The sequence below is a fragment of the Podarcis raffonei genome, chromosome 1 (assembly GCF_027172205.1).
Source record: "Podarcis raffonei isolate rPodRaf1 chromosome 1, rPodRaf1.pri, whole genome shotgun sequence".
Classification (NCBI taxonomy): Eukaryota; Metazoa; Chordata; class Lepidosauria; order Squamata; family Lacertidae; genus Podarcis; species Podarcis raffonei.
In genome coordinates, this window is record NC_070602.1 from 132,387,222 (window position 1) to 132,401,909 (window position 14,688).

At 46.2% G+C, this 14,688-nt stretch overlaps 1 protein-coding gene across 16 annotated transcripts in view; it reads left to right on the forward strand.

The window, feature by feature from the left end:
* Nucleotides 1-14,688, forward strand: part of COL6A3 (collagen type VI alpha 3 chain) — a 110,595-nt gene that overhangs the window by 4,916 nt on the left and 90,991 nt on the right. The gene's annotated exons all lie outside the window — the stretch shown is intronic.

Sequence of the window (14,688 nt, forward strand, 5' to 3'; positions counted from 1 at the left end):
ATATGTAAAGTGGCAATTCAGAGATTTTGGCTTGGCTGGAATTTGTGTTCCCCACTGAGCTTTCCATCTCCTGAACCCTCTGCATGTGCCAGTGGACTTGGAGGGGTGGGGGCCCCCCTGGTCCCCCCAGCTATGGAGAGGGGAGTGGGAACCTCTCATGGGGGCTGAAGAGGCTCTTCACCAGTGGACCAGGGGCACTTGATCCTGTTGAGTTGGTGGGTGGGTTTGTGGAGGCCTGAACAATGTCCTTTCCACCTCATCCCACAAGTGACAGCAGCCACACCTATTATTTGCTTTGCTTTAGTAGACTTTCTTGGAATGATTTCTCTGTAGCTTAAGAACAATGAAGAACACATCAGAGGAAAACTTTTACCTGCCTACCTGTTCTCGATATTCCCTTCTGCCCTTATAACATTTTGGGGCTAGTCACTTTTTCACCCTCCATTCTTTCACTCCATTCATCTCATCCCATACAGTCATACCTCATGCTACGTTCCTTCAGGTTACGTCCTGCAGCGACCCGGAAGTACCTGAAAGGGTTACTTCCGGGTTTTGCTGCTCGCACATGCACAGAAGCGCAAGATGATGTCACGCACATGCGCAGAAGCAGCAAATTGCAACCTGCGCAGGCACAGGCGCACCACTGCGGTTGTGCTCTTTTCATGTTGCAAACGGGCCTCCGGAACGGATCCTGTTCGCAACCAGAGGTACCACTGTACACTGATTTGATGTTAGCATGAAAGGGACCTGCACACCTACAAGTGTACGCATATAGGCTCCTTTCTTTCACACTCACACTGCATCCCATGGACAACAACAGAATCTTCCAGTGTGCATATGGGGAGCGTCTCTGCCATACTCTTCAAAGGCGCTGCAGATGCTTTTGACCAGGCTTCCTCAACCTTGGCCCTCCAGATGTTTTGAGACTACAATTCCCATCATCCCTGACCACTGGCCCTGCTAGCTAGGGATCATGGGAGTTGTAGGCCAGAAACATCTGGAGGGCCGAGGTTGAGGAAGCCTGCTTTTGACTCTTAACTCCCAACATGGCCAGTGGTCAGGGAAGATGGGCGATGTAATCCAGCCATGTCAGAGCCTGCAGGTTGGGGAGCCTGCTGCAGTGTGACCCCCAACAGAAGCCAGAGGGGGGCTATGAGTCAGTTCTCAGTGGCTCCTGCTGATTTCTGTGGGATTATCAGGGGTCTGTTTAATCCCCATTCCAATGGTGTCCCAGAGGTTAACACATATAAACGCACAACTGCCATTCATTCTTAGGAGAAAAGGTGAACAATTACAGTGGTGCCCCCACCACCACACTGGGGCCCCCAAGCAGTATCAAAGCATGCTTGCACACTCTGCCCTTAAGGCCCCTCCAGTGTTGTGGGTGAGGGTCAATACTTTCTTCTTTCCCAAACTCCTAGAGCCTGAAGATGCCCTGATATACCATGCAAAAGATAATAGGGCACTCTTTTGCATAAGTGGGTGGGGCTGGGCATGTGCCTTGGTGGCAGGGGTTAGATGGTGGGTCAGTAGAATGCAGACTCAAAGGCGCCACAAGTGGGGAATATACAGAACAGTGAACAAAAAAAGGAGGGCAGGCTTTTCTTGTTGTGGTGGACCAATTAAACCTAGGCTGGTTGGCATACATATTTGTTCCCAAAGGCCTGGTTGCCGCTTGCAATCCATTCTGGATCCATAGAGTTCCATATATTTCTAAAGCTTTGGGGTTTGAAGGGAAGCAGATATACTGCTTTTTTGTTGGATTTATTAGTGGCAAAACTTGTGCATGAAATCAGGTCTGGTTCTGGAACCCTCCTCTTTTTCCACACAACAAATTAATAATATCCTTTGCATAACTAATTCCTGCTCTGAAATTTGTTGCAAGTTTGTTTTGAAAGGCTAATATATCCCCCATGATATTTTGGTTATTGAACCAACTAAATGTGGGCTAGATTATAGGACTGTCATGTGGACCCACAGCTTGTTGGAAATTCTGATCCAGTGCAAAGGAGGTTTCAAGAATGGGGCCACAGGGCTCTGTCTTGGACCTGGTGCTCTACAGTGTTGCCAGTCTGGTGACTGCAGGTACCATGGCACCTGCAAAGTCTTTCTGTGTTGCTCCCAGGATGAACCATAACCTTCCTTTCCTTTCCTTCCTTCCTTCCTTCCTTCCTGCCTTCAAGAAAGTTGCTAGCATCTTTAGAATCTGAGTTATGAGGCAAAACTTACCAGTTAGCATTCTCCAGTGTTTACCTGAACATCTCTTTGCCATCCTGCGGATGCCCATGTGCCTGGAAAGGGGAGATGTGTGGCTGCCACCTGCATGCGTGGGAGGGAGGGCTGCTTATGTATGTGTGGTCTGTGAGGAAAGATTGCATGTGAATATGTGGTCTGTAAGAGAGAGGGCTAGAGGGAGAGAGAGAGAGGTGTCCATGTGAATGAAGTGCACATACAGGAGTGAGCAAGAGAACAAGTGGGAGATGCACGTGTGCCTGTGGTCAGCATGCGCGCACCTATTGTGTGTGAGGGAAGGAGTGGGGCATGGTCCCTTATACATTTTTCCTGGTGCTGAGCTGTGTTTATGTGAGAAATCAATATGGTGCGATCTCCACAGTCAGGACAGCTGGGCATAGTTGACTTCCCATGGTAAGCCTAAGGCTGCCTGAGGTGGCATGGGGTGTGTGTGTGTGTGTATGTGTGTATGTGTGTGTGTGTAAGCAGCGGTGATTCTGTGTTCTGTGGTGCAAGGCCCTGTCTCCTCCTTGAGATCCATTTTGTGACTGGTGGCCACACCACTTTCTCAAAATTCAAAATGTGCCCACAGGTCTGAAAAGGTTGGCAACCCCTCTCTGCAACTTATTTATCAATGACTTTGATGAAGGCAAACTTGTCAAACTTGTAAAAGGCCCGGGAGAGACAGCCAACACCTTGGGAGGCAGAAATAAAACAAATGAATATGGATAGGATGAAAATCAGGGTGCAGATTTACAGCATGAAGTTAAGCAAGGACAAATGCAAACTTCTGCGTTTAGGCAGAGACACCTCACAGATATAGGATAGGGATGCACTTTCCCTAGTAACATCAATACATGTGGATATGATCTTGCTAACTGAACATAGCAGCAGTGTGATGTGCCTGCAAAAAAAAAGGTTTATGTTCTTTTTGGTTCCATTAATAGAAGCATCATATCCAAATCGCAGGAAGTAATAGTTCCATTTTATTTGGTACTGGTATCTGCACAATCAGAATGAATTTCAGGAACCAGAAAGTTGTCTTGAAAATACGACTTTCAAGCTGTCTGGTCCCAAATGGCAACTGTGGCCCTGGTTTAAGGAGTCATTTGGTGCCTAGTTTATATATCCGATTTTCTAACACTGAGTCCTGAAGGGCTGTAACACAGAAGAGGCCAAAGACTTGTCCTCTGCTGCCTCAGAGGGTAGGAATAGATTAAAGAGGTTTAAGTTATAAGAAAGTAGATTGGAGAAATGAACCAATTCCTGGGAGGCCCTGTGGTCTCTCGCTCCCCTGGCATCTTCCAGCAGAGACCTGAAGGCTTTCCTGTGTGTCAAAGCAGGAGGTTGCGACTTGGCCTTCTCCAACTCTTTGATTCTAAGAGAACTGTCACAATCTTTGTAGACGGGAGTTGCCACAAAGCTTATGGAGATCACCGAAATAAATTTTAATAATGAACATCAAATCCATTAATTCAGTTAGTACATCGCTGAAAGCAGTATCTGAGTTGACTTAGCACTAAAATCCACAGAAAGGGGCAAAGGGATACATTATAGAGTTGTGCTCTCAAGGAAATGACGCTCCTTTTCTGAAGGGGTCTGACCTTGTTCACAGGCTTTCCTAGGGCAAAGCCCAAAACTGCAGTAGGTGTAACTGCCATGCTTTTCAAGGGGGATTTTGCAGAAGTGTGTCTGGGCCACAGATCAATGTTCTTTTCCCTATACAAGGGGGCAACTGACCCCGTGATTGTGCAGGAATCTACTTCTGCTTCTGCCAATTCCAACAAACTTTCTCCTGGACTGAACGAGCTCTGTTACCTGGTTTTTTCCCTTCTGATTCAGAAGCCCAGCCTTGGAGTGCCATCATTTTTTCCAGATCCTAATGTTCTGTATTCCACATTAAGATGTGGCGTGGCGTGGGTGGAGGGAGGGTGGTTGGTAAAATATGTGGTTGTATACAAAGACTTGTTGAGTTTTTAGGGAGTTTCTTGCTTTTTCCCATAAATAATCCCCTCCTGCCCCTTGCTAGCTTACGTTGAAGGCATCAGAAGCAGAAAACAGGCAAAGCCTAGTTATAAATACCATTTACAAATAAATAAATAAAAGTCTTCTTTATGACAGTGCCACTTTTATTTCTTTGACCTTCTTCCTCCCTCCTCGGGTTTATTTGCACTTTCCCCTGGCATGGGCACAGAAGCCCTGAGAAATGCACTGCAAGAAGCCATATTAGAGCCAGGAAGTGTTGGTCTTTGTGTCCTGAGATGGGAAAAGAACGTGTGAGGCTGCAGAAATGAGTTGTTTTTCTTATTACAGTGGTACCTCGGGTTACATACGCTTCAGGTTACATACGCTTCAGGTTACAGACTCCGCTAACCCAGAAATAGTACCTCAGGTTAAGAACTTTGCTTCAGGATGAGAACAGAAATCGTGCTCTGGCGGCGCCGCAGCAGCAGGAAGCCCCATTAGCTAAAGTGGTGCTTCAGGTTAAGAACAGTTTCAAGTTAAGTACAGACCTCCGGAACGAATTAAGTACTTAACCCGAGGTACCACTGTATTGTTGAACAGAGAGCCTTGTTCTCTGGGTTTTGGTTTTTCACAACAGAGGGCTCTAGCTAAATGTACCTTGATGCAGGCCTACAGAGACCAGTTTGATAAAACCTCTTTCCTCAGTCTCACCCTCTCTGGAGATCTACTACGATTGTCCCCAGTGGCTGACCTGGGCTCTGCGCAAAGACTGCAAGAGGGAACATACAAGTGAATAATGACCTGAGCCTGAGGTTGAGTTGTGGGAGAAATCCGAAGGGTAGGGCAGCATGTGATCTCTTTGGAGCAAAGAAAAAAGTCAGCATGAAGTGTGCTATATGTGCAAAGAGCAATTTGAATGTTGCAACATTTTATTCCTCTTTCCCCCTGGGTTATGAGACACAGCTATCAAACTGGATTGCTAGGCCAGGGAAGTTGAGCAGGAGGGACTTCCTGCATCAAGCCCGTTACCATACTTTGCACCAGAGGGGACAGTGGGATTTCATTAGCTGTATCCATCCTGTGGGTAGCCCATGGCTGATTGGTGGTACTTCACTAGGTCCCATTCACCATAGTGATCTGATATTGGACAGGTCCCAAGCTTGGACCCTTGCACAGCTGTTCTCGGTGATCAGGCAGTTACTGATGGTGGATTTTGTTCCTGCATGGTTCCTCTTGCAGCAGACCTGTGGAAATCTGGATTAGGGTGGTGTCTGCACAATCCTAAATGAATCATGTCTGGACAGGTTGACATAGGTTTTTAATGGATCTTTTTCTGGTTTGTGTTCCACTGTAATCTAAAAGAGTGTGGTGCCTAGAAACTCACAGTTTTAAAGGAAAAGTGTGAAATTTGAGGTTCGCAGTAATTCCATATCCAATCGCAATCATGCTGTGTATGGCGCTGTAAAAGCTATAGGAAAGTCTAGGTGTAATACCCTGGGATATCAGCAAATTATTTATTTTGCCTTACTCTTCTGTGCATGAGTATCCTTAAACACTTGCCAGAAGTCTATGCCTCAATTCAGAGTAAGTGTTTTATGCAAAAAAGAAACAATGGATTCGCGTGCGTGCACACACACACCAGGCTACATAATTTTGTCAGGGAAACCGATGCACACTTCTTTTTTAACTGAAAAGGATCTACTACTATCTGAGAAACATCTGTCATCTTGATGCATTCAAGAAGCTGTTATGTGGACCGAGGGGTCTGATCCCTTGATGGCCTTGTGTAATGAGCAACTGTAGATGATCCAGATCTCAGTGGACAAACATCCAGGAAATCAGTTACTTCAGGCTGAGGAGACTGCTGGCCAAGGATTTAACCATCTAAATTAGAAGACTAATGAATCTTGCACACAAACTACAGTGTGGATTTGAAAAATTTACATTTTGGCTCCCCCTGCCCCTTGGTTATATCAGCCTATCTAGATCCGTAATTTCCTGGACATATCTGGAATACCTCAGCCCCAAGCAATGTCCAGGCAGATATCGGAGAAATGTCTGGGAAAATCCGGCCCTATGGCAGCCTATGACAGCATTGTCATTTCTGCTGATTTTCCTCAGAAATAGCTCAACAAATTTGAGCAAAACTATGGGTAAATCCTTATTTTCAATAACATATTTCCCTGACTTCCCCCACACCTCCCCTTCTTATATTCCAATTCAAATTGTTAATTCAACAAGTTCTTGTCCCCAATGAGCAAAACTATGAAAAAGTTGAAATATGGCAACCGTAATCTAGAACCACCTCTGTAACCACTGCAGGTGGAAGCCTCACCTTCAAATAAAAATAAATGAAATGTATGGAGGAGCATTCATTCATGTGAGCACCACCCACACTCCCAGTGTCAACTGATATGTTCACAGCCCTGGCGCATGGTAACCATCTCAGAGATAACTAGGCAACAGACCTAAAAAAGATCTACGAGGCAGGGGAAAAATAAAGCAGCCATGCAGCAATCTCATGGAAGGTTTTGCTTCATAGTTTTAACTGCAGAATTTCCACCCACATTATTATTTTGCTAAATCAGGGATCAGCAAGGGGCCGGTCCACTGTCCCTCAGACCTTGTGGGGAGCAGGACTACCGGTATATTTTGAAGGGGAAAAATGAACGAATTCCTATGCCCCACAAATAACCCAGAGATGCATTTTAAATTAAAGGACACATTCTACTCATGTAAAAACACACTGATTCCCAGATCGTCCACGGGCTGGATTTACAGAAGGTGATTGGGCTGAATCCGGCCCCTAGGCTTTAGTTTGCCTACCCATGTTCTAAAGTCTGAGTCCCCACTCAGAATCAAGCTTTTGTGTTTGAGCATGTTAAATACTAGTTGCACAAACACTGTAGCATCAGGAACAGTTTCTAATGTGTGCAGTGGGTGAGTAAACATTTGCATTATAGCCTGAGATTAATATCCCTTCTCAGACCAGAAACTCCTCCAGAAACCTACTCATAGCACTGAATAAATTACTCTTCGTGATGAATGGGAAGTAAAACTATTGCCATCGTTAAGTAAAGGCCCCAAGTAATTTTGTGAACAAATGTGTGGCACTTGCCTAGAAAATCTCCTTGCCTTTAAGAGGCTTCAGGCTTTTAAGTTTCCACTTCTTCCAAGGTTTCTGGGAAGCAAGGTGTTATGTACTGAAGTTCTCACCCTGGGCCAGCAGGGGGATACTGTAGATAGTTTTCACTCAGGTCCACATATGCAAATAAGGGATTGAAAGCGACGTTCAGTGATTGGATAGTTACAGAAAGTTGTTACAGTTACGTTGTACTGGAGCGCTATACAGTGGTGCCCCGCAAGAGAATGCCTCGCAAAACGAAAAACGTGCAAGACGAAAGGGTTTTTCGGTTTTTGCGTCGCTTCGCAAGACGATTTTCCCTATGGGCTTGCTTCGCAAGATGAAACGTCTTGCGAGTTCTTGCGAGTTTGTTTCCTTTTTCTTAAAGCCGCTAAGCCGTTAATAGCCGCTAAGCCGTTAATAGCTGCTAAGCCGCTAATAGCCGCTAAGCCGCTAATAGCCGTGCTTCGCAAGACGAAAAAACCGCAAGACGAAGAGACTCGCGGAACGGATTAATTTCGTCTTGCGAGGCACCACTGTATAAGAAGGCTGGCTAAACCCTTCAGTATACAATAAAACAATATCCCATTTAATATAAGACCAATCAGTATGCATCAGCCAAGGGAGGGACAAATGCTTGGGCAAATAACCATGTTCTCACCTGGTGTTGAAACTCCCTTGGTGTTGGTGCTAGTCACATCTGGAAAATGAGGGCATTCCAAAGTCAGGAGGCCACCACTGAGAATGTCCCCTTAGTGGAATTTCCTGCCACAGAATGTGGTGATGAACGCTGTCTAAGAAGGGTCTTAAATGGGGTGAGACAGATTTCTGTAGGATAAGGCTAGTGGTGACTATGAGGAATCAAAGTTAAATGGTACAACCTCCGTATATTCAGGTGACGTGTACTTCTGAATACCAGCAGTTGGAAGCCTACAGTGGAAAGGGACTGCTTCATGCCATGTCCCGTAGTTTTCCTGATATCATCTGAGGTAGGTCTAGGCTATTGCTAGACCTACCTTGACCTAATCCAACCACAGTGTTCTTTGTCCTTAGCTAACCACTGTCTGCATCGCAGGTTCCACATGTCAGGTTGGTGAAATCGGCCCCCAAGGGGGGTGCAGGCCCAGGGTGTGTGTGTGTATGTGTGTACAAAAACCACCCATCAGACTGTGGAGTGTATGACGTATAGGCGTCTGGTGTTGTGCCACTGCTGTTGCAGCAAGATCAAATGTGGAAGAAACTTCTAATCCTTCTTGAACCATGGCACAAAGGTGTGAATTTTTCCCCGCCCTTCCCCTCTCCTCACCCTCGCTCTGGATGCTGCAAAGTACTTGGGCTGCACAAAATGTAGTAATCTCTAAGGTCCTATTGTGGTAAAGTGATTTTTAAGGGGGGGGCGTGCACTAAAACAGCCCTTTGCCAAGGGCGCAAGGGACCCTAGGAATGGCTCTGGCTTTTTGAAAGCATAATGAGTTTGTGCCTGGTGTAAAAAGGTCAAAGGTTGCAGTAAGGCATCCTGGGACAAAGAAACAATGAGCAATTTCAATTGAAAGTATGATCTCTTGCTCTAGTCAGTATACCCATGAATATCAGATCTCACTCGCTGGATCATCACCTTGTTGTGGTGAATGGGCTTGCACATTCCTATAACCCTTTTGAGTGAAGCCATTGGGAATCTCATACTCCCAGCAGGGTCACCCAAGGCGCTAAGGTCAAAGGCAAGGAGCTAGACAAAGAATGATCCAAGAAGTCCTCAATGGCCGAGCAGGCAGATGATAACAAGAGGTATGTTACAATGGCTGTGAAGGCAGATGAAGGCTGCAGGAGATAAAAATCTACCTGTTGTCGTGACTACTCATGCCGTTGGAACAGAGCCTTACTGCGAAGACTGCGTTGGTCAGCGTGCACTGATCTACACACATAAAACAAATTCACGCACAGGCGTCTTCCAAAAACCCATCCCAAACCCCAAAAAAGTCCCATGGTGATCAGCAAATGGTAGCGGGGGCAGGATCGTGAAATCTGGAAGCCCCTAGTCATGAACCAGCACATGGGAGGTGGATACAGATTCAGTCACTCTGACTCAAGGAACAAGGCAGTTGAGCAGCTCGGCAGCTGTATCCATGACTGAGCAGCCCTTTTTAGGATCCACTCTGCTCACCCCGAAAAGGGGAGGGGCTAGAAAAGGTGCCCTAAACATAGTCTGCCTCCCTTTTCCCCTGACTAGATTACCACGCCCAGTGGGGTCACCACCTAGCAGTTGTAAAAGACAATTGAACTTTGGAACATGGAATATACTTTGTTGGATAACACAGATAACGAGGGTCCTGAACGCAGAGCTGCCATCATTGCAAGAGAGTTGTGACATTTTAACATCGATATTGCAGCGCTTCAGGAGACTCGAAGAGCAGGCAAGGGGAAACTGAAGGAAGAAAAAGGAGGCTACACATTCTTCTGGAAAGGTCTATCTGAACAAGAACATTGAATACATGGGGTAGGCTTTGCTATCAAAAACAATCTTGTGAATCTCCTGTCAGAAGTCCATATTGGCATTAATGAGCGGCTCTCAAACCTTTGAATAAAACTCACCAAAAACCAACAGGCTACTATTATAAACGCTTATAAACACCAACAACTGGAAAACACTTGCCTGCGAGTGCTCCAATTGGAGAACAGCCTTTACCAAAGTTGTTGTGGGCTTTGAAGACACTCGAACTCAGGATGCAAGGGAGAAACGTGCTAAGAGGAAGGCACGCTTGGCAAATCCACACCGTGATCCCGCCCGGAAACCAATGTCCCCACTGTGGAAGGATGTGTGGATCCAGAATTGGCCTCCACAGTCACTTACGGACTCATTGTTAAAACCGGGTTAATGGAAGACAATCTTACTCGGCTGCGAGTGATTGCCCAAAAAGAAAGAAAGAAGAAGAATATCAGATATGGGGGATAAGCCACAGGGGAAGGTGACCGCTTTCATGCCCTTCTTACAGGCTTAATGGAGGCATGTGGCTAGCTACATTGGAGATCGGTCTCTGAATTCAAAGATCTTTTGGTATGATCCAGCAGGATTCTTAATACTTCATTAACTTGGAGGAGCTACTCTGGGAGAAACAGACATGGCTCAAAAAGGCAATGGACTGCATTGAGTGGCATTTTCCCTTTCACAGGAAACTGTCACCTCTGTCACTTAACTAACCGAAGTGTCCAAGCTAGCATGATATTTGCTCTTGGATCAATAGATCATGCTAGGGGTCATTAGGAAGGGGACTGAACTAAAACTTTCAAACATTGCTTTACATCATACAATATGGTGTCAACCACGTTTAGAATATTGTGTGAAATTCTGGTCATCCCATTCCAAAAAGGTGTTGTAAAAGTTGCAGAAAAGGGAACCCAAAATAGTAGTTGGAGAACTTTCCCTAAGAAGAAAGGCTGAAGCATTTGGACTGCTTTGAAGCAACAGCAGGACCAATCTGTTTCCCTTTCTCCTGCTTGTGAAGCATCTGGTTCACTATACAAGTAGGAAGGAAGATGCTGGAGTAGGTGGATTATCTGAACCAGCAGATCTCTTTGTCTGTTGTTAGAGAAATTACAAAAGAGGTCAAGGCCATAAAATAATAGCCAAACTGTTCCATCCCTACTACTTTAACTGTTATATTCCTCTAGATGGGATTGCTATAGAGACTGGATTGCTCACTTATAGGATGTTGGATGGTTGGATGGCCATCTGTCATGTGTGCCTTAGCTGAGTTTCCTGCATTGTGGGAGGTTGGATTAGATTACCCTTGGGGTCCCTTCCAACTCTACAATTCTATGGTTCTATGAGATGGCAGCAAACCTGAGGTGTTCAAAAGCCACTTGAGGTAAAGGGACCCTGACCATTAGGTCTAGTCATGACCAACTCTGGGGTTGCGGTGCTCATCTCGCTTTATTGGCCGAGGGAGCCAGCGTACAGCTTCCGGGTCATGTGGCCAGCATGACTAAGCTGCTTCTGGCAAACCAGAGCAGCGCACAAAAATGCCGTTTACCTTCCCGCCGGAGCGGTACCTATTTATCTACTTGCACTTTGAGGTGCTTTCGATATAAAGTGACAACGAACACTCTTCTTCTTCTTCTTCTTCGGCGATGACTCGTAGCCGAGTAAGATTGTCTTCCATGAATGTGGTCTTAACGGTGTGTCTGCAAGTGACTGTGGAGGCCAATTCTGGATCTGCACATCCTTCCACAGTGGGGCATAGGTTTCCAGGCAGGAGTTGATCACAGTGAGGTTTTGCCAAAGATTCCTTCAGCTTAGCTTGTTTCTTCCTTTCATCCTGAGTTTGTGCTTCTTCAAAGTCCATGACACCTTTGGTAGAGGCTATTCTGCTATTGGAGCACTTGCAGGCCAGTGTGTCCCAATTATCCATGCTTATACTGCATTTTTTAGGTTTGCCTTGAGAGTGTATTAAACCTCTTTTGTTGTTCACTGGCATTTCGCCTTCCATTCTTAAGTTGGGAATAGAGTAGTTGCTTTGGAAGATGATTCTGGAAGATGAGAACATGAATACTCCTAGTGTGTATGCAACCAACCCCTTTAAAGTCACCACAAATCACGCTTTCTGCCCTGTCCCTGTCCACCGAACTAATAACTCCAGTTCCCAGCTCAAATTCTGCCCAAGGCTTTTGTGCTCAAATCATATCAGCCCATAAGGCAAAATAGAGGTTGCCGGGCTCAGCAGGTCCATAGGAGGTTCAGACACATTATGAAGCAACTGACCCAACAAACAATGCCCCCCACTGCACTATCCTTTTAAAGAGCGGGTGGGCACAACCATGTTCGTGGCAAGCAGCCAGAGTCCCAAGAATGGGCAAGCAAAGCAACACTCCTTTGGGCGGGCGGGCGGGCTCTGTGGCCTTTGTTTGCGCTGGTGCTGTCGTTTCTGTGTCCATGGAGACAGAGTCAGAGTCAAGGCTGGCTCAGCATCAGATTCATTCTCAGTTGCCTTCTAGAAGGGATCAACGCCTCCCTAAAAGGAGAAGGTGCCCCAGAGGTGGCTTCCCAGGTGGAGGTGTCAGGCTAGGAAGGCCTGATGTCAAAGAGTGGGCCATCCCTCTGACAATCTGCTTGGTCCCTCCCCTGAATCCTGATTGCCACACCCCCACCAGGTCCCTGGACCCCTCCCCAGTGCTATAAGAATTTAAGGTCTCAAATATATAAATTAAATGTTCATAAATTTACAAGGAAAACACATGCATAAGTATGTAAGCCATGTGTCTGAAATAGTACAGGAAAATAGTCCTGAAACCATTTTGACTCCCCCAAATTGACCTCAAATGTCTATCTGCAAGGAGGAAGGAAATGGGAAAACCTCCCCATCGTCTCTACGCTCACAAATCCTGCCTTAAGGGTACATTTGGATATGAATAGGGATGCGGGTGGCGCTGTGGGTTAAACCACAGAGCCTGGGACTTGCCGATCAGAAGGTCGGTGGTTTGAATCCCCGCGATGGGGTGAGCTCCCATGGCTCGGTCCCTGCTCCTGCCAACCTAGCAGTTCGAAAACACAGCAAAGTACAAGTAGATAAATAGGTACCGCTCCAGCGGGAAGGTAAACGGCGTTTCTGTGCCCTGCTCTGGTTTGCCAGAAGCAGCTTAGCCATGCTGGCCACATGACCCGGAAGCTGTACGCCGGCTCCCTTGGCCAATAAAGCGAGATGAGCTCCGCAACCACAAAGTCGGTCACGACTGGACTTAATGGTCAGGGGTCCCTTTACCTTTACCTTTTACGGTGAGCCTGTGACCTGGACTCAGGAATTAAAAGTATTTATCATCACAAAAGAATAACCAGGCTCTCCTGGTAAACCCATCAACAGGTTTCCTGCCAGACAGGATTCAGTGATGTATGTATGATGTATTGGGGTTAAGCCTTAAGCTTACAGGATGGCAATTTCAAAGAGTCTATATAAGGGCTTGTACGCCATTGTTCTGGGTTGCTCCTCTCTCCTGCATGTGGTGAGTGAGGACCCTGTCGCAACAGTTTAATAAAGATCAAGCTTACTAGCTGCTTTGCTTCTCAATATTCTCTGGTTGGCCTCTGTTATTTTCTCCTACCAATAGGGAACCCACTTAAGGATTCTATATGGGCTCTTGGAGACCCCATAAGGGGGAAAAGAGCAGATTTTGTTTACAACACCAGGATCAGAGACTAATTGGGGTGCCATTTCTACCTCCCCTATCTCTGAGGTCTTCGCATTCCTCCTAGAGATCTGACCAGCACCTCCATGTCACCTCCAAGGGGCTCATGACATTTCCTCCCTCAAAGAATTCTGGCCACTGTAGTTTGCTAAGAGTTGCTGGAATTATAACTCTGCGGGGGATGAACTACAGTGCCAATTCTTTGAGGAAAAGAATGTACTTTTTAAGTGTATACAGTACCTAGACCCAGACAATGAGCAGCAAAACTAAACTGGGCTGAAATGTGAGAGAAGAGCTGGTCTGGGTGCCGTCTGGATCTCCCTTCTCTTCGGATCTCGCCATGACTTCTGCTCCAGCCGAACCTTCCCACCCACAGCTTGCAGAGTGTGCAGCTGTATGCACAGTGGAGAGCAACTGGGAGGAGGCCTGGGCTGGCTCTTGCCCAGCAATTCCTGTCCTTATGGCCTTTTGCTTTGGAGTAGCCCCCACCATATGGACTGTGACCTGAATGGCAGCATTCCCTCCCTGTGAAACGCCACATCCATCACTTTTCACATCTGAGTTTATTGGCACTGCATCAGCGCATGTTTGTGTAATATATTCTTCAGCTGTGTTCTTGGATCACAAGGAAGAACATCCCCACCCCCCTCAAAACTTTGTTCTTCGGAGGGAACGAACGGCGTTACATGAGCTACAGCTGCATATGCATTCTCCTTCAAAGGAGAAAACTGCGTCCATTGCCATATTTGTATAATTAAAGAGCCAAGAGATGAAGTGCTTGGCCTGCGAATACTTTCAAGCGTTTATGGAGGGAAGAGGAAGAATGCCTACAGAAAAGAGAGCCTGCGGGCCAAGCAGATTCGCCTCTGAACACAAGAAGATCAGGGATAATTCCTACCCTGCTTGAAAGAGGAAACTGGTGGCAAAAGGAAGCCTTTTACCAATCTGGAGGGCACGAACTTCTTCAAGCATTTCATTTTCTTTTCCTCCTTGAGTTTTTATTCCTGAATATTTTCCTTCTGTTTCCCCATGCAGTCGAACTGCCTCAGTTCCTGTTCCGGACTTTGGGTTGCATCCAACTAAGTTTTGCTCATAATAAACCCATTGAAATCAATGAACCTAGTCGTGTCCATTAATGCTGATGGCCTGCTTTGAGTAGGTCTAACCTTGGATAGAATCCTATGTAGTAGTAG